The following is a 25,984-nucleotide window of genomic DNA, read 5'->3' as shown; positions in this document are numbered from 1 at the left end:
GGTAACAGGGCCTAGTATGTTGTTAAATGTAGCACACTTCCTGGAAGTTAACCTCTTCTGCCACAAAACTGTAAATTACATTCTTGTTCTCTAATGTGCCTTACAGATATGTCCTCTTTCAGCTATCTTCTTTTTTAATGTTTACTTTTAGTACTGCAGATCATTTTTTGGTTTAAAAAAGGAACCCAAAGTACAAAAGGTTTTTGCAATCACAAAACCTACAGTAACACAACTGACGGCATCAGGATTGCACATATAAACCGACAATCAATGTACTGAAGGGTCGTTATGAGTTGCAAATTTCTTTTTACTATGCATGTGTTCCAGATCACTATGAAAAGTAGTTGTGAAATCTCACACTTTCTCAGAAATATGTAATACAATGTAGCAATTGCTTTTAACCATAAGTGCTGTTACAAATCATTAAACAAATAGCAACACCTTAAAGGGACTATTATGGCATTCACAAACTGGAAGTTGTTCATGAGTGACAACTTCCACTTTGTAAATACGTGGCTGAGAGTATCAAGGGGAATGCATGCTCGCTGTATGGGAAATCTCATCATGGCTTTTTTAACACTGCACTTACTCCCACATCTTTCTGGGACAAGGGTAGCAATGCCAATATTTTGTAAATGCCAATATAGGAATGTAAGTCTGCTGTCAACTCAAGCCTCCATCGTTGCATTTGCAGCCATTCAGTAGAATTCAAAGTGAACATTGCATCAATAAAATATAAATGCCAAGATTTTTGTAACGCTTAATAAATGGCACTTTTTGGTTGTGATGGATCAGTGCATCTGTTGCCACACATAGACATTCTTGGATCACAAACCGGTTGCTGCAAATAATACACCAGACCTCAGGTTTCATACAACTAATGTCTCACTTAACTGTTTTGTAGTGACCCTCATTCCCTTGGGGAGCCCACCCGGTAGAGACCTTAAGTCTGAAGAGGAAATATGTTTACTGTACCCTCTTTAGAGAAAAGAAGAACTGGCAGGTCTCGCTCACTTCTCTCTCTAATGAGTTATACTCGTGCAGGTAGGGTGCCTTAGGATTCAGATACCATGTCAGAGGAACTCTCACCTATAATGAATATTATAAAAGAACTGGGCATTCCCTGGTATGTGAAAACAGTAAACAGACAATAATTTATATTTTACAATGCATGGTTAATTATGGTGCATTATTTGTTTACAAATCATGTTTAAAGGAATGATGAAAATTATTATGAAAATGTCAGCAGTCGTTATAGAAACTAAAGCATTTGTTAAGAAGTTTCTTAGCATATTTCATCACTCATCCCTACTCTTTTAGTCTAATTGATGTCATTGGCATAACTCTATTGGCCAACTCTGCTTTCTTTGTATAAAAGTCCCCAGTCTTACTCAGCTGGTTTTTGTTTCAACATTAGCCTAATTTCTATCATGTTAAGCCATGCTACTTTCCCACCTGCCTTCCAAAGCAGTTGGTTCTGGAGTCAGACTTCGGCCATTCATCTTTTATGGGATTATTTTTTTTACATGAAGAATGGTGAGTAGAGGGTAAAGGCTCTTAGGGTGGTGTGGGACAGTGGCTTGATGCCAGGTAGATAGTACTCTATTGAATTGGCTAAGGGTGAGGGGCTGGAATGCTCAGAAGGTGATGGAATGTCAACAGGTAGGATTTGTTTCTGTGGAGGGAAAGGATGAGCAGAGGTGATTATGATGCCCTGGGTGGTTGAGTAATGTATGCCACCCCCATTAGTCCTATAGACTATCCCTGTTCTTATGAACCATGGAAGATAGTCTTGGGGCATACATAACCTAAAATGGTAGACAAGGTAACAGTGAATAAAGTGGATGTTTTATACCTTGGGGTTCTGAATGCCTTCCTAGGCAACTCAAGCTTTGTTCTTGTCATCTATGTGATTACACTCAGAACCCCCTTAATAAAGGACATCAATGTAAGTCACAGTTATTCCTCTAAAGGTCTATGTATTGCATCAATTCTAATTCATAACTCTTCAACTTATCCATGCTAAACCTTTATTTTCCACTACTGCAGCAATTACAAATGAGTGATTCCTATATCTATCCTATAAATGCATTCACTATTGTATGTATATTCTCTGTTATCAAACTTGTTCAGTTGTGTAAACTGGTATTTTCATTGGAAATAATTGCAAACACCACAATTTCTTGTGATGTCATCTTAAAAGAAACTCTAACTCTCTTATTTTAAAGGTTAAGGATCATATATTACATTCTGCTACAGCAATTGCAGTACAGTATAAAAGGAATCTGTGCATTTCATGGTCATTGTTGTGACTTTTATTTGATGCTTTTAGTATTTGAATCAACGTACTTCCTATTTGTGGGAGCACTATGTCTCTTTTGCCACATCATATTTGTTGTGCAGTGTGTTGCTACTTAGGGACCATGGGCTGCCTAGAAGATATGATCATCTGGTCTTTCATTCAGTTCTATCGAGCGCGGGCACACACTAGCTAGTGTAACCAGGCGCTTTATAAGCTTTATATAAATAAATAAATGTGTGCAATACAGTCAATGACAAAAAATCATAATGTATCTATGGATTTATTTACTTTTTTAGAAGTTATCTGCTGTTGGATATATTTGTTCTCTCTTGATGATGGGCCAACTGATGTTTGTTAACTCCCTGTGATGCTCCACATATACATTTTCCCTTTAGTGAATACGACTAGAAACTACAAACTGTGTCTGACAGTTGAGACATTGGTGTATACTATTTTTTCTTGACCATTTAAAACAAACAAACATCCTTTGTTTTACTTAATTTCAATGCTGAATAGAATATTTGACTCAGGTGAAGGAGCTTCCGCTAACCAGGCAAAAAAGCAGGAAAACTCATCAATTCAGCAACATAAAATAAATGATTAAATATTCATCCTCTTTTATCTATAATTTGGTAATCTGTTATTATTCTGACTGCTACAACATATGCATGTTTCTATGTTACCTTTGGTTATAGTACATCTTCTCTTTTCACTGAATAACTCTTTTCATCACCCTTCCAAATATTTCCTGGATGAATCATACCCCAATTGCCCAGACCTTGATTTTGACACTTCCAGTTGTTCATGAAAAACATATCTCTATAGCAATTTCTGAAGAATTTACAGACTGAATACAATTAAGCTTGCTCTGTGTACCATTCCTTATTGTACATTGTATTGAATGTTATGGTGTAGGCATTAAGCTCAAAATACTTTGCTGTTGTGAAGAGCTTCACTATATTCTATAACCCCAATTTGTGATTATTGCCACATGATAATTATGTCTTCAAAATAGCACAACCACTGTTTTATGTGAATGTAGATGTGCAGTTCCTTGTACCAAACTCACTCAAAGTTTAACTCCAAAATGACAACAATCCATTCAGGAGAACTGTAGTTATGGATTTTTAAAGTTTTTTGTAAAAACGAGTACCTAAAAGATGAAAGTAGCAACCGCGGATGTCAAGTCAAGCTAGACCAGATCTAAGTCGAAAAATATGGCTGACCGTGATGGAGCTCAGTTCGGATATAAGAAGTGGATTGGGTCCAGTAGTGCTTACCTTCAGACTTTGAAGACATTTTGAGAAAGATATTCTGAGAAGGCAAAGTTAAGCTGGGCAAGGCTGCAGGGGGTGTCCGAAGAGCAAGCATTGTTATCGCGGAGTCTGGGGTCAAAGTTGCGGTGAAGATTTCCATGTTTGTTTTATGTAAGTCAAAAATCTCCACCGGGACAAGGCAGAAGGCTGTATCAGAAGACAGTTCCAATTGCTCAATTATTCCTTTGGTGAAGGATTTGCTGCTGTAGAGAAGAACGTAGCAGGAGCAGCCACGAAGTCGAGCACATTGACGAGCAGGTTGGTTCAAGTCTCCTCTTAGTTCCAAGAGCAGTTCTTGGCCAAAATGTTTCTAATCCCTCCACTTTGGTTTTGGCCATCTGGGCAACTTTAGCACCGTAACCAAGGGTCTAGGACTGGTGGGACACCACTTGGGGGTTCAGGACTTACTTAGGCTGGGTCCAGGTGGGGTTCAAGACGGTGGGAGCTTTTTGTGTTCCTGTGGCTCTGAACAGTTGGCCATCAAACTAGCTTTTGCAGTCACTCTGGTAGTCATGGGTTCAGGTGAAGACGCAGTGCTCAACAGCAGGGTTGGCCATGAGGGTTTACGGCAGATTTCAGGCAGCAAAGCAATCCTTCCAGTTAGAGCAAAGCAGTCTAGCAGAGTCCACAGCATGTCACATCAGCAGGTAATACTCTGAGAGTCTTTCTGCAGGTCAAGGATTGAACTGAAGAGTGGGCCTCAGGGTCCTATTTTAATATCTGGTGCCCTTCCACAGGAAAGTAGGAGAAGCTTTCAGAAAGTCTCTTTGAAGTGAATGGAATTTCCTGACTCCCATGCCTTGGCTCCAAGCTGGCTGCAGTGACAACGTGGAGGTAATATGGTATGGCCTTTGTGTGAAGGCAAGGTACAGCTTATTCATTTGCAAGTGGTACAGCGCTCGGCTCTGTCCCCCTTCCTCCCCATCCTGCCCACTGAGGCAAACCTAATCCCTCTATTGTGAGACTGTCTGGGAGGAATTCACAAAGTCTAACTTTCAGTTACACTGAGTCAGGTGATTCTAGACAGGCTGCAGGCACAAAAGGGGTAATGGCAGGAAAACTGCAATGTTCTAACAGTCAACAAACAAAATGTTCTTAAAGGAATTATTTCCAATATACTTTACGTTTCATTGGTCTTTCAATCCAAAAGACTGAAACATCGACTGTTCCTCCTTTCCAACATCATTCACAGTGATATTTCATTTATCAGTCCATAAGACTATTTGAACAAAGAAGAGGAAATCTAATTGGACTGTATTTGTGAACAGGTGCGGTCAGGAGGATATATCATTTCCCAGTGATCTCTTCTTTAGAATTATTCTGCATTTGTTGATATGAACATATGGCTTGCGATAGACATGTAGTATGAATATTGTCAATTGAAAATTAAACCCTGAATATATATTGTTTATGGGACTATTGCTTTTTGTATGATAAGGAGAAAACTGCAAGACCAAAATTGGAAAAATCTTGTCAGATCAGTACACCTGCGTTTCATTTTAATTGGTTATATTGTGAATAGTGTCATTTGTATATTAATTATAGTGTTAGATTGAAAGACTAATGAAAAAAAGTATATTGGAAAATAGTCCTCCAGAAACATTTTGTTTTTTGATTGATTATCCATTTTCTTGGGAAAATATTGGGTTGCCCTAGTGTGATTAAATATAACTTTCTAACAGTGAAATTTTCTAAATTCTCAAGTGAAATCTGGCTTTATCATTAAGAGGATTTTTCATTACAATTTCATACATACCAAACATAAACTGGCTATCTGGTCTCACTCAAAAATTAGCACGTATTAATTGTACTAAGGGAACCCAATGTTATCCTAAGGGACAGGTGGGCCACACAGCTGTAAAAAACACATTTGGGAGTGTTTGAAATGGGATTTTTGGTCGGCTAGGGCATGTACCAAAGTCGGGCAGAAACCACCACTCTTGTCAGGATAAGGGAGTTACACTCCTAAAATAACCCCTGCTCACCCCCTTGATAGCTTGGCATGAGCAGTCAGGCTTTTTTTAAAAGCAGTGTGTAAAGCATTTGCACATAACCAACAGTAATACAGTGTAAGCACTACAAAAAGGACACCACACCATTTAGAAAAATATTCTATGATTTTATATATTTAGTCAAGACCAGAAATGATAAAAATCCACAATACAGTACTTAAAAGTCTTCAACTATCAAAATATGCTTGACAAATAGTTCCTTGATGTTGATAGCTCCATCCAGGGCTATCACGGCATTGTAAGCAAACAAATCCAACCAGTTCTGGCTGACTGTGGCGTCGCGGGCCAGCTACGGTGTCGGGAAGAACCGCAAACAGTATCTTGTAGAAATGCAGGGCGTCGGCAACCTCTCTTTGAGCTTCCGAAAGCACGAGGTCTGCAGGCGTCGGTTCCAGTGGGTGATGCAGGAGTCGTCGAGCTCTTGAAGTCACATGCATTGCAGGTCGAAATCCCCCTGTTGAAGTCAGGAGCGCTGGCATCGTCAGATCATCATGTGCTGCGGTGCGAAGTGCAGCAGTACGGCGTGCGGTGCCCTCAGGTCACAGTGCCAGCAGCGGCTAGGTGGCAGCATCAGATGGCATCGTCAGAGAGATCAGGGTTGTGGTGCGAGGTGAAGGCAATGCTAGTCGCGGTGCTGGCAAGTCATGGTGCAAGCAGCAGCATCGTCCTGGCTGAAGCGCTGTCATAAGCTGACGAACTGGAGTAGATGGTGCCGGTGTCGGTAGGCCAAGGCTGCGGTGCAGGATTGGGGCGGTGCGTCATGTAACTATACGAGTGGTGCCCTCGAAACACGGTGCAAGCAGCGGCGTAGGTTTTGGCATGGAGAGGCAGCATCAGGGATACCAAGGCTTCGTCGTGAAGTGAGGCGGTGTGGAGTGTGGTGCCCACAGGTCATGGTGTGAGCAGCGGCTCGTTGGCGGCATCAGCAGGCGTCGTTGGTGAGACCAGGGTCGCAGTGCGGCTTTGCGGTGGTGCCCTCTGCGGTGCCTTCAGGACACGGAGTCAGCAGCTACATTATAAACGGCGTCTGGTTGCTTTTTCCTCTGTTGCAGCACAAAACACACAGTCCCTGTTGCAGCACAAAATACACAGTCCCCAGTGCTGAGGGCCGAAGGGCTTGACGTCTTTGCTGTTCCTGAGACTTCTTAAACAGGGGGCCACCTCTACCTCAAGCCCTTGGAGAAACTCACAAAAGTAGATTGCAGAAATTTCAATCCAGTCCTTTCACTGCCCAAAACAGAAGCAGCCACTGCAGGCCAACACAGCAAAGCACACAGCAAAGTGGTAGTTTCTCGTCACAGCTTCTCCGGCTCTTCTTTTTAGCAGTCTTCTTGATCCAAAAGAGTTCTAAAAGTCAGTGGTCTAGGCCCCAAATATTTATATCCCAAAATACTTTGATCTCTTAGGCAGAGAGTGTTTGTTCCCAGCCAGAACCAGTTCTGCCTTATCTGGTATGACTTCCTGGCAGGAGGTGGAGAAGGCATGGTCAGAGGCAGACCAGGCCCTTTGAGGTGATAGGAAATCTCCTCCCCCTTCCCCAATTGCAGCCCAGGTCTATTCAGCCCTTTCCTGACGTAACTAGACTATCTGGAGCCACTCCTGATCCCCAGCCTTCTGTCATCCAAAACCCAGACAGGCAATCCACATTCCAGAAGAGGCACACAGGATGACTGAGCAAGAAAAAAACTACTTTCTAAAAGTGGTGTTTTCAAATAAATAAAAGATGCATCTTTAGATTCCGAGTTCAGGCATATTAAACTTTATTTTCCTACCTAATTCCCCGGGCCAGTTATGTTTATAAGATATTATAAACAAACTCCCCATTCTGTCCTATTGGGAACAGGTAGCCTTGCAATAGTAAAAAAACGAAATTGGCCGTAGTTCACTATCAGGACATGCCACACACACCAGGCCATGTCCTACCTTTCACATACACTGCACCCGACCCACAGGGGCACCTTGGGCCTACCTTAGGGGTGACTGAGATGTAAGAAAAGGGATGGTGAGGGACTGGCAAGTGTGTGCACTGGCCAAGTCGACATGGCAGTTACAAACTGCGCACAGACTCCGCAATGGCGGGTCTGAGTTACATTTACGGGCCGTTTGTGCAGGTGGCACAATCCCGTGCTGCAACCCACCAACGGCATTTGATTCACAGGCCCTGGCACACGCAGTACACTTTACTAGGGACTGACACATAAATCAAACAGGCAAATCATGGAAACCCCAATCCATAACACATTTTACCACATGAACACTTGCACTTTACCACTGATTAGCAGTGAGAAAAGTGCGCAGAAACACTAAGCCAGCAGAGAGTCAGAACCGGGAGGTCAGAAAGCAAACATACTCAGAGGAAACACATGCTAAAAACATGCCAAGTCTAACATGGAGTTTTTCACAATCAGGACATGTACAACTTGAAAGAACATGTCCAAACGTGTAATTAAAATGCACCCTGCCCTATGGTCAACCTAGGAACCACCTTAGACATATTTGTATGCAACAAATGGGTAATGTGAGGCTTGGCAATGGGGTAATGTTGCCAAGTTGAATTGTAAGTTTAAAACTGCATTCAGGCTACAATGGCAGGCATGGGGCAGGTTTTAAGGTGCGACACTAGAGGCATTTTAATTTACAGGCCCTGCGTATAAGGTATACAATCTACAAGGAAGTTATAAGTAAATTGAATGTGCCAATCACTTGTAAGTCAATTAAACCATGTTTAGGGGTATGAGCACAAGCGCTATAGCACTGATTAGCAGTGGTAAAGTGCACAGAGTCCCAATGCCAACAAAAACGAATTTCAGTGAAAAAAGGAGGTAAGTAGGTAAAAGGTTTGGGGTAAGTCTGACAGATCAAACAGTGGTTAATGTTGTTCTATGGAGAGGAAGTTTTGTAACATTTTTCCATAGGCATTTTCCGTAATTGGGACATATGTAAACTGGGAGCAACCTCAAAATATTAATAATAAAGGCAAAGTGAAACATGATATTCTGCAACGAGGCAGTGTTTCAGATAAAGGCGAGTGTCAGTAAAGCTCTCCTTCACAAGATCTTCACGTGACGAATTATGCAACCCTGCGTTGCGGGGGGGGGGGGGGGGTCGAGTTCCTGAGTGCCCCTTCGGACACTGGCAGGACATTGGCCTGAGAGCCCCGAACTTGATCCGGAGTGTCGGGGGAGGGGCTGCATGTACTTTGCACGGGGGTCGGGGCTTAAATGTTGTTACACCACTGAATTAACGTATTGATACACTTTAAATCACATTGTGGCGGTAAATTAGCAGCGTACTGTAGCGCGGTGCATAGGGCTGTGCAATTCTTCACTTCTCAATATACATGCCCGCCCTTAAAAACATAATTGCCAAGGCAGATAAATATAATGTGGCATTCCAATCAGCTGTCCAATTAAATAATAGATAGCTATCAGAGCTCTTGCTGACGCCGTTTCTTAGATTAAGTAAAACATGAAATACCATACAGCTAAATAAGATTTTAAATCCATCACATCAGTATTTAATCAATCATAAAGCACGTGTGAGTATTCGCCCGGATAATCTACAATGAACAAGTAACTGGGTGGCAAGGCTCAAGAACTGCCTGCTGCTATTGGGTGAGGCTCAAGAACCATCGGAAGAGAACATTCTAATTCAATTATTGCCACTGGATGTTCTCATTTGGAAAGGGACAGCTCAGGACACATTTTCACACACATAAAAAGAAGAAACCGGCATGGTTCTCTGATCAAATGAATGGTAGCTCGTTGCTGCTTCTGAATGTTATAATATTTTCTTAGCCTTTCAGAAACAGTACTATGCCCTTAACACGATTTTCCGCCAATTTGATAAATTACAAGCTGCCCAGTTAACGAAAATACAGGGGGTCTAGTCCATGGTGTGACAGAGCTAATCCTGAGGATGGCAAGCCCATAAACAGGTCAGGTAACCATGACAACCAATGCACATCAGATTGATAATAATACCATGTGCATGTATCCTATGATTATTTGACAACGCCTTGCTGCAGAGTAATTGTTTTCATTTGCCAAGTTTAAGGATTGTATTGTAGAAAATGTAATAACATGAATGGTGTGTAGATTCACGCACGGTTGCCGCACCCACGCGTTTTGTTCACAATTTTCTCTGTGATGTGTTAACATAGACATATACAAGCGTTGATTTTAGCAGCGTAAAACAACATTATTGATTAAAGAAATGAACGAGGCGAAAGAGCCCGCCTATACAATCTGTAAATTGCTGCAAAGCTGCACCTTCATGCAAATTAGCACCACCTTGGAAGATTACAATTGATTCAACGAGGCATCTATTTAAACGGATGGAGGAGAGGAAAAATCTGCGTTTCCTAGAGTTATACTAAGCAGGAGAACTGTTCAGTATTTGAGTGACCATGTGGATATAGATTTCACGTCACAAGGTTTAACCATGGAGCTTCAAGGTTTCAATAACCACAGAATTCGATGATCGTGCAAGAGAGGACATCCAAAGAACAACAACTGCACCATCACCGGGTTTTCAAGGTTGCTGTCTACATTACAATAATCGTGTAACTTGTTGACATCTAATTGTACAATCATATCAAGGATACCTGAGGCTATAGTCTTACAATAGCGGGAAAAGACCACTATTTTTACACTAGGAATCTCAGGCAATTTTAGAAATTATGAATAAAGTAACGAAAGTGAGGAGGGAAGGGTGGTTACATAATGGAGGGAAAAATTGGGACAGAAAGGTTAGGAGTGAGGGAAAGAATAAACACAATAGGAAGGAAGAAATGATTGAAAGAAGGAAATGAGGAAGGAAAGAAGGGGCGAGTGAGGCAAAAATCAAGGAAGGAGAAATAAAGGGTAGGCAGGATGGAATACAAACTAATTTGAGGAGCAAAGAAAGGATGGAGTCATGGAATTATGAAAAGAGGGAGGAACTCAAGTGAGAGGAAGGAAGGGGCAAATGAGAATAGAAGGAAATAATCCAGGCAGGGAAAGGAAGAAGAGTGAGATAGAAAGAGAGAAAGGAGCTATAAAATATTTAAGGAATAAAATGTAATGCTGAAGAGACAGTGAAAAAATAACAATTAGATAGAAATAATAGGGCACATGGGTGAAGAGAGCATAAGTGTATTTAAAAGAATGAATACATACTTTGAAGCTATGGCCACCATGACTAAGCGGTAATAGTGCATTCTAGACATGATGCTTAAGGCAGGACTTGTGTTGTATCCTTCTTCACATTTTATGTATGAACATTTGTCATGTGACCACTAAACATAAGGCTTCCAAGTGCTTTACCAAGAGTTCAAAACAATCAGGGCTCTATTCACCAAGCCAAATGCCGGTTTAAGCCCAGCTTTATCACGAAAAAGGTTCAATTTAGAACACGGTATTCACAAATTGTAACCATTGCTCATATAATAGATAGATATGAATTGTGAAAGCACAGATCAATTCATTATTTGAATTAAATTATATGAAGAGTCGCCTCGAATGTATGTAGCTTATGTAATGACACTGAGGAGCTGGTATGTAACAGATGCACGAGTGAGAGCACTGAATCTGGCATTCTATGACAGACTCTTAGGAAGATTTATCTGATACTGAAACAGTGTATGCAAATAGAGGTGGATGATAATAGTGAACCTCTGATCACTTAGCAGTATTCAGGTTGGCTGACCAACCAGCACATTTAGATCCTTACTCTAAAGGTTTCATTGGCCATCAACAATCAAAACAATTCCTAACCCTCTTCTTCGGATCCCCAGAAATGGCAAGTTACATATGGATCCTATGTTCAGAAGGTGTTCCATCAATACTCAGGGGCGGCTCCTCCACTAGGGTAGAGGAGCGTCGCCCCAATGCTCCTCGCAGTGCGAGAACCAGAAACATAAAATGGTAACAATTATTCGTTATTACCATTTTTTGTTTGGTTGCAGGAGGGCAGGTGGGCGGGGCTGCTCTGAGAGCAAGGCAGGGAGGGGCAGTGTGCTTGCCCACGCCCGAGTGCGCAAAAACTGTTTGGTCAGCCCCCTGGGGCTGCCCATCCAGTCATGCGTACTCTGCCCTTCTCCATGCAGGTTGCAATGCAGCCTACATGGAGAAAATGGCCTCCCCATAAACCGCTGCTGTGCGGAGTCCCAACCAATCAAAACTCTGCTTGCAGCATTTTGATTATCTTGGAGGAGAGAGGGAGCCTGGCAGCCTGCTTCTGCTTCCTGTTCCTGGAGAACAGAGAAGTCGCAGGAACCGGCCGGTGGGAAGGTAAGTTTAATTATATATAAATATTGTTATTAAAATTAAACCCCCCCTGCCCCACCCCTCTCCCCATGGGAACCCCCTCCCTGTGTGACCCCCCCACCCGCATGTCATGCCGGCCACGACTGTCAATACTGAAACTTGGAAATGTATGAATAGTATCAAGTCCTATATTTTTATGTGAGGAGACTCCGCAGTCCTAAAGATATTGCTAGTAAAATACCATTCTGAATAGCAAATAATTGTTAATTTACACAGAAGTGTAAGTTTACCTTAGTAAATCAGGCCCAATGTTTCAACACTATCCAACTGATACTGTGATTTCCTTATTTTGTCTGTAGGTAGTTGGGGCTAATCCAGGATACAGAACTAGTACAGAAATTGTTGACCAGATCCTACTGTCTGCCCTTTGTGAATATGTTTTCTATTGGAAAATACAAGTTGTCTATGTCTGCCGCAGGACGTTTGTCACAGGCCCATGGTGCAGCAGCATTCGAGGGGCAGTTGGATCAGTTCCTTCTTTATCATCTTCTTCATCCCTGCTTTCTTCTGATAAGTAAGGTTTGCTCGCTCTCTAGCGGTGTCAAAACTACAATAATGGCTGGCGCTCGGGGGGCGGGGTGGGGGGGGTGAATGCACAGTGGCAGACTCATTGGGTCATAGAGCAGCCTCTCCCGAGCCGTAACGCTTCGCGTTCTTACTCACGGGTTACTCAGACCTACCTTCCAGTTGTTTCCTGCATCTCTTCCTGCGGCGTGGGGCTCCTCTTCGGCGACCAGCTTCGTGACAGCGTTTCTCCAACCCTGAACTTCGTCCCTTTTCCCGCTCTGTGTTCATCCTACCTCAGTGGACCCTCGTTTCCCCTTCAAAGCGGCACCTGCAAGAAAAGAAGATAAGGACAAGCTGTGTCACTGTATTTTCGGTAACAACGCTTTGCACTGTCATTTACTATATTGTTATTCAAATTTCAATGCGCCCTTATCTGATCTAGTGCTCCAGTTGATTGTGAATTTCCGCTCCTTCAGTTTCGCATGGACACCTAATACAAAGAGAAAAAGGGACAGTAGTTATTTATAAAAAACCCACCCTGATTTATCGGGTCTCCCAGCTACTTCTCAGTTGGCTGCTATTAAAAACTGGCTTACCACGGCGTGCGACGAATTCGCTCCCTTAAGGCGGCTCACAGTTAAACGGGCCCACGCAGCAAACCGCTGGTTCTCACCGGACCTTAAGGAATTGAAACTAGCTGCAAGAAGGGCCGAGCGGGCTTGGAGAAACACCTACAATCCCGCGCAAAAGGCAATTTATCTCTCCACCCTACAAACCTACAAAAAAAGCATTCTGGAAGCAAAAACTGCATACTACACCAATAGGATAATTACAGCAGAATCTCAAACTAAGGAAATTTTCTCCACCGTCCACGAACTCGCATCATCCAACAGAACCACGGCCACCACCCCCCCCCTCCCAGTTCCTCTGTGACTCACTCAATGAGTTCTTCATAGATAAAGTGATTAAAATCAAACTCAATATTCCCTTGCCCTCCCCCACTTTTGTTACCCCGTCCCCACCTATCACCCCTGTTAAGTTAACTACTTTTCCACTGTTGACCAATGACACTCTCCTTCCCCTTCTTCACCGGGTCAAATCCGGTTCCCCCCTGGACTTTGCTCCTGCCCACATTCTTAAAGAAATTTATTCAGTCTGTCCTACACCTCCTCTCACTCTCCTTAACGACTCACTCACATACGGCTCCGTTCCCAGTTCACATAAATCGGCGATTGTCATACCACTCTTAAAAAAAACAGACGCCGATTCATCGGCTCCTGCCAGCTATCGTCCCATCTCACTCCTGCCCTACCTTGCAAAAGTCCTAGAAACCCACATCACCACTACCTTAACTACACATATTGAGACAAATCATTGTCTCTCCCCCTGTCAAGCTGGTTTCCGCCCCATGCACTCTACTGAGAAGGTGGTCGTCTCAGTAATGGACAAACTGCGTGGAGGTATTGACACCAACCTTCCGCAAGCCCTGATACTCCTAGACCTGTCCGCCGCTTTTGACACGGTGGACCATTCCATCCTTCTCCATCGTGTCAGGGCGGCGGGCATAGAAGGCCTGGCCTTTTCATGGCTTGAGTCCTTTCTTGCGGGGAGAAGCCAAGCGGTACGCTTGGCCGGCTATGCTGCGGCCTCACGCAAAGTAGAGTGCGGGGTTCCCCAGGGCTCATCACTTTCCCCCCTCTTGTTCAACCTTTATATCTTTCCCCTCATTTTTATGTTACAGCAGCTGGAGGTCACTGTGTTCAACTACGCGGATGACCTCCAGCTAATCTTCAACCTATCTCACTCACCTTCATCTGCTTTGAACGTCCAGACAGTAATGACTTTCATTCACGATTGGATGAACTGCAACCACCTCAAGCTTAACCCAGACAAGACCGAGCTGGTCTTGACTGGAGGTGGTTGCAGTCCATGGTCCCCCTCCTTCTGGCCCCCTTCCCTTGGTGCCCCCCCACTCCCTGTGCCCAAGGTGAAAACCCTGGGCATCTACCTTAACTCCCAACTCACTGTCCATTCACAGGTTAGTTCCGTAGTTTCCTCTTGTTTTTTTTCCCTTAGAACTATTAGGAAAGTTTCCCGTTTCTTTTCTACCCCTGCTCTAAAAATCATCGTGCTGGCCATGGTTCTGTCCCGTATAGACTATGGTAACATAGTCTATAATGGGGCCCCGGCTTATGCAATCCACCGCCTGCAACTGGTACAGAACCAGGCGGCCCGCCTGATCTATGGCCAGCCTAAATACCATCGGGCTACCCCACTGCTCAAAACCCTGCACTGGCTTCCAATAAAAGAATGCGCCCTTTTCAAGCTCGGCTGCCTCACCTATCAAGCCAGATCAGGCACTGCCCCTGAGTTCATCTGCTCGGCCATTAAGCCCTACCTTCCCGGCAGAGAACTCCGCTCCACTTATTCAGCTCTTCTTGCTATTCCCCGCTTTAAAAAACAGAAAGCGGGTGGATCCAGTTTTGCTGTCTTGGCTCCTACCTTCTGGAACTCCCTCCCTGTCACCCTGCGCACTTCTCCTTCCTACCTCCTGTTCCGGAAGAACCTTAAAACCTTCCTCTTCACGCAAGCCCATCTGACATAGACCCCTCTTGTCACCGCCGCCCACCGTCCGCCATTAGCGCCATGAAACCGCCTGGTAAACGAGCGCTGTACAAATGTTTTTAAATTCAAATTCAAATTTGCCTGAATTTAGGTCATATTTAGTTTCTTTAGTAGTGAACTTTTCTTTGGAACCTTATTATGCATACAGAAGACTTATAATTAGGTTGGTGTAATAGCAGGAATGTGCTTAATGTCTTTCTAAGATTATTTAGTCTTTATTTTTTTGTTTTCTGAAAAGCTCCTTGTTTTTTCCTATAGACTTGGATTATGCTGGTTAAGTCCAGCTACATTAACGTCTTAGAAGAAGGGAAATATTAAGGGAGGAAATAGCATGTAAGAGAGAATAGGTGTTGATAGGTGACCATTCAACACACTTGCCTGTTTTCTTTTTGTATCCTTATTTACAGCTTCTAGGCGTAGTCCCTGCCTGGTTCTGCTACATCCTGGGGTTCGATATGGAACTCCTATATCTCCTTGTTTTGTTTCCCTTCTTCCCCTGATTACGATTGTCACTTTGATTCTATTAGATGCAGTGGGTGATTTGGGGAGGTTGCGGATCTTGTCCTAATGTTTATGACGTTCCTACGGAAACAGAGGTGAGTTCTGACAGAACGCAAAGCCAAAAAAGAGAAAACATTTTCTTTCTGCCCACACGCCATGGAGATGAGTCAAGTATCCCTTGCAGACTTAGACCATATGTTGGAGAATTTATAGAAGGAAACTCAGGCCCTGTCAGCACGGGTGGATTCCATGCAGCGGAGTATGAGGTCTGACTCAGGTGTAGGGGCCCAGAACGTGAGTACTAGCTTCCCAGTAATACAAGTCACCGCACCACCGTCTATTCTCCTGGCCCCCCTGAGTGTTTTATGGGTGATCTGACTAGGTTTGCAGCCTTTATTAGTAAGTGTCAGCTCCACTTCATGTAAGGCTGTGTGCTTTCCAACAGACCAAGCAAAGGTGGCCTTTGTTGTCTCCTACCAAGGGGGGGTCTGCTGCCAATTGGACCATTCCCCTAATAGAAAGAAATTACCCTCTAAAGCAGGACTATAATTCCTTCAAGAGAGAACTCAGGAAGTTATTCAACAGACACGCCTTTAGTCAGTCAGTCAGTCAGTCAGTCAGTCAATCACTTTTATTCGATTTTTAAAAAATCACAAAAAGACACAGGATACGGAACATGAAATAGACAATAAGATACAACAGTAAAAATATCTACATAATATATCATACATCAGGCCAACAGATTTCATATTTCATTAGTTCATAAAAAGGTATATGTATACACAAGTTATACATCGTGCTAAATTAGCCTGAGCGAAAGGTCAATTCACATAGAAAATTTAAGACATCACAGTTTGTTAAAATATATTAAAATATTTCGTTTAAAATTTGTCCTTGTCTCCCTTTGCAACGCCTTTTGTTTATACGGACTCCTGCTACTAGAAAATTTGCAACAAGAAAAGTTATTCGTACATTGTGCAAGAGTTGCAAAATAAGAGTGCTGGTCTGACCTGTAAAAAGCTAGCCTCTCGAAGAATTGGTAAGAGATATTTTCTCCTAATTTGTGCATAGTGATCACAGAACATAATGAAATGTGATCACAGTCACAAGGACTTGCGTTGTCAGGTGTATCCCATCTAGTATAAGTGCCTAACAAAAAGTGTATCAAATTTAAACGAAATCTAGTTAAAAGAAAACGATGGAATGGTTTATTAACAAAGACCAGGTAGGGTTCTGGGCCTGGGACAGTAATGAGGGCATAGTTTCTTCTAACTGTCGTTTTTTTTAAGCTCTGCTTCTTCCCGCTCTACTATAAAGGAGTTTATCAATGATGTTTTTATCGTCAAGACGTCTACCTTTTGGATGCTATCAGGGGAGTAGAAGAGATCAATTCGTCCCACACGAGATAACATAGTTTTTACATAGTTCAGCCATGGGATCTTTAGGGCTCCATCCATGGCCAGGCAATCTTTGAGGATTTGATGGTTTAAAGAGATTTCCTCATTTAGCCAAGTTTTTAGCCAGGAGATGACAGGGGCAGATTTTATGTGGTCTGAAACAAACCCAGTGCCTAATTCTGAATGGATGGTAAAAATGGGTGTAGACTGGGGGACGGAAAGTAGTGAGCTAAAAAAACTATTTTTCGCCCTCTGTATATTAACTGGGTTTGTAATCCCCATATTGAGGCTCCATAGGTAGCGATTTCTAAGCATTTGGCATTATATACCTTAAGAATGGCTTCCATTGGGCGTGACCCCAATCTTTTGGCAAAATTCAAAAGGGCTCCAGCGGATCTGGTAACTGCATTTGATTTGGACTTGTGTTGAGCGCCCCAGGTTCCTTTATCGTCAAAAATCACGCCCAGGTAGGTAAAGGAAGAAACCCTTTGTACTTCCTTTCCTGTACAACTAAAAGTTATGGGTTTCTTTTTCCTGCCCTTAAGTCCCGCGATCATGACGTGGGATTTTTGTGTGTTTATTTTCAGGTCTAACGAAGTCATAAAATCCCCAAAGGAAACCAATAGCTTGTTGAGGGCCACGCCTGTACGGGCCAATAGGACTGCGTCATCCGCGTACAGGAGGACCGGGATGTTAATCTCTCCTGCACGCGGGACGTCGGCCCCCAGGGTGGAGAGCGCGGGCTCAAGTGCATTTATATATAAAGTGAAGAGGAGAGGGGCTAGGATGCATCCCTGCCTCACCCCTCTCTGTGATTTAAAAAGTCCAGTGCATCTTCCATCTTGAGTGACTCTAACAAAGGCCTCTAGTCCTTGGTGAAGATCCGCTAAAAATCCCACCAATGACCTGTCCATGCCCATTTCCAAGAGGACTCCCCACAGCCTTGACCTGTTAACCAGGTCAAAGGCTGAGGAGAGATCCATGAATGCCATGTACAGAGCCCCTTCTTTCACTGTTGTGTATTTACTAATGATCAGATGCAAATTTAGGCACTGATCCAGTGTGCTTCTTTTGGGTCTAAATCCGTATTGGGCATTTGATAGAATTCCCCTACCTTCTAGCCAGGATGTTATCCTACCCCAAATGACTCTGCCCAAGATCTTAACGGCAGAGTCTATTAGGGAAATAGGTCTATAGCAAGCAGGGTCGCCCTTTAGGCCCTTTTTAAAGATTGGTATAATTATTGATCTTGCCCAAGATTGAGGAAACATGTTTTGTCTTGCACAGTTAAACACATTTGACAAAATCTTTGCCCAAAATTTGGGTGCCGCTTTATATAGGTCCGCGAGGACCCCATCAGGGCCCGGCGCCTTGTTCTTAAGTGTATCATTTATGGCTTTTTCTACATCCACAGGGTCGAACGCTTGAATTAGCTCAGTGTGAGAATGGATAGGGCAATCCTGCGTGTGGCCGGTTGTGGGCTGACTATAGATATTGCCAAAATGGGATAGCCACTGCTCATCGGGTATGACACATTCCGCGGCGTGGTTCTCCACCCCTGAAAAATAGGGGTGATTAATCACCTCCCAGAATTTAGAGCTATCCCGGAGGACCTCTGCTGATTGGAGATCATTCCATGCTTGTTCTTTAATCTGCTTCTTCCGGTCATAAATGGCCTGTTTGTATGCCTTCCTCAGTTGGACTATATTTGTTTTATTTCTCGGTGTCTCTTTTAGTCCCTTTAAGAGGGCGGAATGAGCCCTGGAGCAGTTGGTGTCAAACCACCGTTTACCTCTCTGCCCTCCGGGCTTAGCTTTAAGCGTTAGGTCGTAGTTTACTTGCTGGCATATTAAATTAAAAGCCTCTACTGTGCTATTATTAGAGGCAAGAGGATCTAAGCAAATGCCAACCTCCTCTTCGACCTTTGCGAATACCTCTTTTAGGAAGGTAATCGGGGTCACATTAGACCATTTCAACCTTCTGCCCTGGTCTTTGGTTATCAGATCAGTCACACAACGTGTGACAGATTCTTTAGGGGTTTTAAAATCTAATATCCCCCCCTGTGTGACCTCTAATACCACAGGATTATGGTCACTAAAAATAGAGTCTACTACCCTATAACTTAAAATAGAAGCCAAAATAAGAGATGATATAAAAATATAGTCTAAGACCGAGCCTGTGTCTTTCCCTTTAAATGTTAGGGATCTAGGGCCTATTGGGCAGCAACTTGATTCGTAAAGATTAAAGGAGGCCAAAGAATTCTCCAGTGCTTCCCCATGTTTAGTGTGCTCAAAGTGCATGAGGAGCGAAAGGGTGGGCCCCCTTTATCTTCCATGGTGCAGTCCATGTGGCAAGGATGAATGTTGAAGTCACCCATAAGGATAACCTCAAAACTACTTTTAATTAATTTATAACTTTCCAAAAATTCCTCAAGTGATGCTATAGGTTGGTTTGTACTGACAAATTCTGGGGAATTATAAAAATTGATAAGCAGAATGGTGAGTGAGTTCATCACTGACAGTTCTACTACTAAAAAGTACGGGGAACAAGTCTCTAACTGTTTGGCTTTTCCTTTCAGGTTAAGTGAGAAAAGTATAGATAGGCCACCTTTTGCTCTACCCGACACGCTTGGTATAGCAGGAATGCTAAAATGAACAAACCCATCTAGTTCAAACCTATTAACTATATCCCACGTTTCCTGGAAAGATGAGATGAAACTCAGCCAGTACTCGTCTTCGATCTTGGACCTTAGGCCTGCGATGTTCCAACTGAGAATCCTACACATCTTCTTGCGTGTCAAAGGGGGGATCTGATTGGTGTCTTTAGTCTTGTGTAGTCAGTCCGAGTTATCTGGGAGTGACAGTGATGCAAAACGGTTGGATAGGGGAACACCCTCAGTCTGTTTACCATTCAAAGTCGGTGTAGGTATCGTAATTGATGGTAAATGCTGAGGAACAGAGATTGAAACCCCACTCTTGTGTTGCATGGCGAAATGGCACGGCCCTAGAGTGGGTGTAACTCTGTTCCCAACTACCTTCTGTGAATACGAATGGGCCTTCATGCTCCCCCGCGGGGGGTAAAAGTACCCCAAAGGGAGCGGTCTAATTGCATTATGTATAATAGGAGACCCATCCCAAAATAGGTTTTCTGCAACTTCTTTCTCAGAGAAATTAATGACAATACAATCTCCCATGATATTCTTCTCCCCTTGTCCTACCCACCCCACCCTTCTAGCCATGATGATGTAGCGGGTTATACCGTATTCGCCACTAGAGTATTGTTTACACCATTCCCTAGATTTATCTAGTAAATCCCTGGTGGACTCTTTCTCATTTTGACGTAAAAAAGGGACCCCAGTTATCACTGCCACAAAGGGGGCCGCCTCAGGTGGTAAATGCAGCCTGGGAGAGCTGGGAGAACTAGGGTTGGGTGAATTGTGGGGTGTATTGGAACTTGCAACAATATTCTCTTGTGTGGCTAGGATGGGGTTATGTTGTAGCAAAGACTTACTGATACCAGAGCTGACCACCTTGTGAGGTAAGGTTAATGATGGAACATGTATGGGTGGCGGGGGTGCGTTCACAGAGCTAGCTTTTATCGCTGTGCATTCCATGGGCTCCAAGTTATGAGTCTCATTAGTCTTAATATTGTTTGCAGGCAGTTGCTCTCTGGCGCGAAAATCGTTAATAAATAAGTCCATTTTTTCGCACCTCTTTAACAGCCCGGCCAAGCAGGTGTTCAAACAATCAACAATGTCTTTACCAATTTCTTCCAGGATTGGTTCTAGTCGGGCATTATTCAGTTCTTCCAATTTATCCCCCATGAGTAGGCAAATATCTCGAACGAGGTTCTGATGGAGGGAGACAGAAGTGCCTTTCCCCCCACTTTTCTTGGGCTTCTGTTTTGCCTTGTTTAGTGAAGTATTTAGGTCCAAGCCCCGGCTCTCTGTGTGTTGTGTCGGGGATTCATTGGTCTCTGTTTCCCTAGCAGGTAATGGCTCGACCAGACAACATTCAGGGGTTACCTCAATGGGATGTGAGAGGTCTGTGTTGGATAAATCAGTAACCCTTCCCAGTTCCAGTTCCTTTTCAGCGTTGGCTATTTTCTGGTTGATGGCGCCAACCGCTGAAGTAAGATATGAAATTATGGTATCTGCTTTGCGGGGTACCTTAGCGTCTTTAGCCCCTTGTCCCTCAGTTCCCAAATGTTTGCGCTTACCCATTTTTACGATCAAGGGGGGTGGCCCTGCCCGGCCTCTTCTGGCCCCTGATGGCCACAGATGACCCGCCCTCTGCCCGGGCTCAGCCCGGCGTCGCCCGCGCGCGTCCCGCGACGCGGAGGGAGCCTCTGCCCTTTGAACGCCTCCGGGCGCGATGTGGGCGGAAGTGGGCGGTGCTACCGCACTGCTACCTGGGAGCTGTAGTCTCCCCCCTCGGCGGCCGCGTGGTGGAACAGGCAGCGGCGGCAGGGGAGACCGGCAGTGTGGGGTCCCAGGTGAAGTTGTATTCTCCAGGCCAGGTAGGCGGTGTAGCGATGTCCCCCACAGCAAGGCAGTAATTGTAGCAAGTCCCCCGCTCCACCGAGGGAGCCTCTGCCCTTTGAACGCCTCCGGGCACGATGTGGGCGGAAGTGAGCGGTGCTACCGCACTGCTACCTGGGAGCTGTAGTCTCCCCCCTCGGCGGCCGCGCGGTGGAACGGGCAGCGGCGGCAGGGGAGACCGGCAGCGTGGGGTCCCAGGTGCAGTTGTATTCTCCAGGCCAGGTAGGCGGTATAGCGATGTCCCCCACAGCAAGGCAGTAATTGTAGCAAGTCAGTAGACACCGAGCTTTTGAATCTAAAACAGGGATCTAGAGATTTAACCACCTACATTTCCACATTCAACAGATTGGCAGCAGAAGCCAGGTGGCCAGAAGAGAAGCGTAGTACCTTGTTTTACAGGGATCTGAGAGATGACTTAAAAGATTTGTTAGCACAAGTGGTTGATCCCCTGAGTCCTCGCCGCCTTTATTGACTTAGTTGTCAAATTGGACCATAGAACAAGTGAAAGGAAAAGAGAGAGGGGCAGGCCAGAGGGGCGAGTCTTTGTTTATAAAAAAAGAAAACCAGATCCCGAAAGAACATCTGAGGAACCAGAAGCAATTCAAATAGGGAGTATAAGAGGCCCTCTTAGTGAAGAAGAGAGGCAGAAAAGGAGAGATAAGAAGTTGTGTATGTACTGTGGAAAGCAGGGCCATTTCCTAAAAGATGTAGCTAACTGTGTGGGTGGAGGTCTCTGGGTTTTTGTGCTACAATTGTCAGGGCCGATTTCGTTGTGACACATTCCTCACAAACGGCTTCACCCAAGAGCCATTTTTGAAAATAAGTATAGAGGAAAGTGGAGGATTGTGCCCTCACAGTCTGTCAAAGGTAGTCCAAAAAGAAAATTCAAGCGTTCCTTAATGGTATTGCGTATGTGGTTTTTATTGATTGTTGCATATGCGAAAAAAGAAGCACAGCCAACACGTGTTTCGCCCTATTGGCGGTGGGCTTGTTCAAGGCAGGGTTCAGGTGTGTAGTCAGGTAAAAGTCGTGATTCTTGGAATGTCCGATATTCTGTTTCTGCGGTCCTGGAGCATGTGCTTTGAGAATATATACATATTATAATTCTCACCGTCATGATCTCAGAGGAGTTTATGACCCGTCGCCACGAAGATCAAACTTTTTCACCTCCCGGAGAAAAGAAGTTCAGTACATAATTACTGCTCGAAAGTATTTCATTATGGATGTTCTTTTAAATAGATAACTTTATTTTCCTTTACTTTTTACTGTATCAATGGTATCAATCGTTATATTATGATATATTGTCCTATTGCTACAGAAGAGGAATGGGAGAATTTTCAGCGCCATCTGTAATATAACTTTCAAGTATTAAAAAGTACTTGATCAGATATTTTTTTCAAGAAATATATTTTACGAAACTGCTTTTCAAAGAAATATAGCTATCAAGCATACTTTGTTACTTTAAATATTTAATAAACCCTACATTTCTGAATGTTATTTTCTAATTTCTATTCTTATTTGCGGTTCCTATTCACCTTCTCCCTAAAGAATATATAGGACCAGTAATTTATATTATAAGAGTACCATCCTATATATTCTTTAGTGAGTATGTGATTTGTTAGCGGAACAGTCTGCAACCTCTAAGTACTACGACAGCACGTTCCTGAATTGTACAGAATACAAATTTGAAAAATAATAATGCATACATTTCTATGTAATATAAAGTCATTTGTATTTAACAGTATTTTACTTGTTCTCTTGTTCTCAGATAATGTAGTGTGGGAGTGTTTGCTGTAGCACTTCTATTCAACTTTATCTAAAAGTAACTGATGCCCTCTTACATCATCAAGAATGTGGGGCAACACTTTTACAAACTGTAGCAGAAAAAAGAAGGATATAGCCACGCTTAACTGATATTGTATGAAATTCCATTTTTAATTTTCACCCCTTTCATATATACAGCGACAGTTTCTGAAGAAAGTTTATTTGTGTTTGCTTAATAAAAACTGTTTCAAACCTAGACTGAATTTTTTGCTGCGCAACCACACCTCCACATCAGAAAAGTAAACACCACATTATATGTAAATAGTACTCCTAAGAAGTATGTCTCCCGCAAACTTGATTAAAAAAAACAGCGCAAGACACTGTCATTTTTCCACCGTGATTTATACACCACACGGCAATTATATAAATGGCCCTTGAAACATATAAAAATTCCCTCATAATCCCTCTCCACCACCTTATGAGCACTGTACAGAGTTAATAGTTTTCCTAACCTGCCCTCTACTACCTTCTTTTTCCATACTCCTTTGGAACTGCGTCACAAAATCACTGACAACAGTGAACCGTTCCCACCCAATAAGGAGCAAACTTGTGCTCAGAACACTTTAGCCAATAAAATGTCCATGTTGCTCCGCAGAGGAGGAAGGAATCACTGCCAAACCTTCTACCTATTATACTTCACACCAAAGAACATTAGGCTTCGTAAAGTCCCGCTTGGAGCACGTTACCCTAATACTCTCTGAACAGGAAAGAATCGCTTACAAAACTTTTCCACTGACTTCTTCTACGACTAACGGTTCCTATGAAAAAAATATAAATCTCCAGAACAGTAACTATTTCAATTAGCAACACATTGTGGTAAACTTCTAACCTCTGTGCTCATGCAAGTGTTCCATAAACTGTTACTACGGAAACAGGCAGAAAGCCGTTTGCGGATAGCTTTGCAAGGTACTGGCTGTACAAAAACCGTTATATTTACCCTGGATCCTCTACAAGACAGAAAGGAAAGCAAACTAAAACAAAACACTGTGTACCACATTTACAACCCCCTTGCGCCACTTGCGCGTCCACGCCTCAGCCCCCCTACAAAATTAAAAGTGTGTGGACCTCAAACCCCAGGAACAACCACCCCCCGGAGATTTCTGTATTATGTGACAGGGGCTCGGTGGCCCTCCGCCTGGTGCCCTCGAGAGCCCTGGAGACGCCACACCAAGAGCCGGTTCCTGCAGTGTTCTGGGGTGCCTACCCCTGGGACACTGCTGTTTGCTATGAGAGGGGGAAGTCTTACGGCTCCCGCCCTCCCATAGAAACTTAGTTTGAACTTTGAAAGACACAGCAGAGAAATCTGTTCTCACTTTCAAAATCCAAACAAGATTGCATTTCCACATGCAACTTAGCATCTCCCCATATGTAAAAGCAATGCCGGCTCCAGAAGGACACGAGGAGTTGGTGGGACCGTGGGGCCATTGTACGCTACGTCTTTTTTATAGATAGGGTCACGTGTGTAGTGACGGAAACGCGGGATGGGTGTGGTGTGGGTGTATACCTGCCATGAGGGAGTGTGAGTGCCGATCTGACAACTAGACCTGGAACTAAGAAATCACTACAATAGAAATCTGGGCCATGTAGTGTTGTGTTTTCCTGGTAGCGTAAGCACAGTGAGCTGTACCAACGTATTCAATCTCGATTAATTTACACCTCCCCCTGGGGCTTTTAAATATTGGGAGGGGGCCGCATGGCCCTGTTCATAACACTCAAACACAAACTTTGGTGGCGTATGAATTAATAAATTAGAGATGTATAGACCTCACTATTCACCTGTGAGGATTTCCAGGTGCTGGGTGAGTATGTGGGGGGGATTTGTGCAGCTTTCGTCATTCGAAAAGGCAGGTGTTATGGCTCTTCCTGAATGCTTTCAGTGTGGGGGTTAATCTGATGCTGAGAGTGAGTTCTTTCCAGGTCTTGTCCATTATGTACAACAAGGGTGTGCCTCTTGTCTGGTTATCTCATTACAGAGGACTTCGGCCAAGGCCTGGTCAGAGAAGTGGACCCCCTCTGGGCCCCCCATTATGAATAAAAAAATCCCCCCCGGGATTTGCCCCCCCCGCGGCTAATTAACAATAAAGCGGGCTTCGGGTTTTTTCTTCTTTTTCACATACCTTACGCGTATACCGTGACTTTTAAAAAAATAATGTTTTTTGCCAAAGGGGTCCTTGTGGGACCCCCTGGGCAGGCCTATGGGGTCAAGGTGTTTCTATCCTGCCCCCTTTCCATGTTTTTCGCTTTTCTTTTGCTGCTTTCTTGTGCCTCGGATGGCTGCCAACACTTCCTGGTTTGGAGTGTTGACAGACAGTCTACAGCCAATTAGCATGCAGCTCGAGCTCATAATGGTACGCACACTATCCTCGGACAGTACGTGTACGGTACTTCGTCTATAGATATATCTATGATTTTACTTCTGATTTTCTCAGAAACTACTGAACGGATTTACACAATTTAACAAAAAGCGTAATCTGCGAACCAAACTCTACCTTTTTGTCAAATTGAGATGTCATCAGTGATGTCATCAGTGATGTCATTTGAGATGTCATCAGTGATGTCATCAGTGATGTCACTGACCATGTCATGAATGATGTAATATGTGACATGATCAGCAGTGGATTGCGGGTGCGCGATATATAGTTAGTGCAACTA

This window comes from Lissotriton helveticus, chromosome 4_1 (genome assembly GCF_964261635.1).
Source record: "Lissotriton helveticus chromosome 4_1, aLisHel1.1, whole genome shotgun sequence".
NCBI lineage: Eukaryota > Metazoa > Chordata > Amphibia > Caudata > Salamandridae > Lissotriton > Lissotriton helveticus.
The sequence above is the reverse complement of the archived record's forward strand: the minus strand, read 5'-3'. Positions refer to the sequence as shown.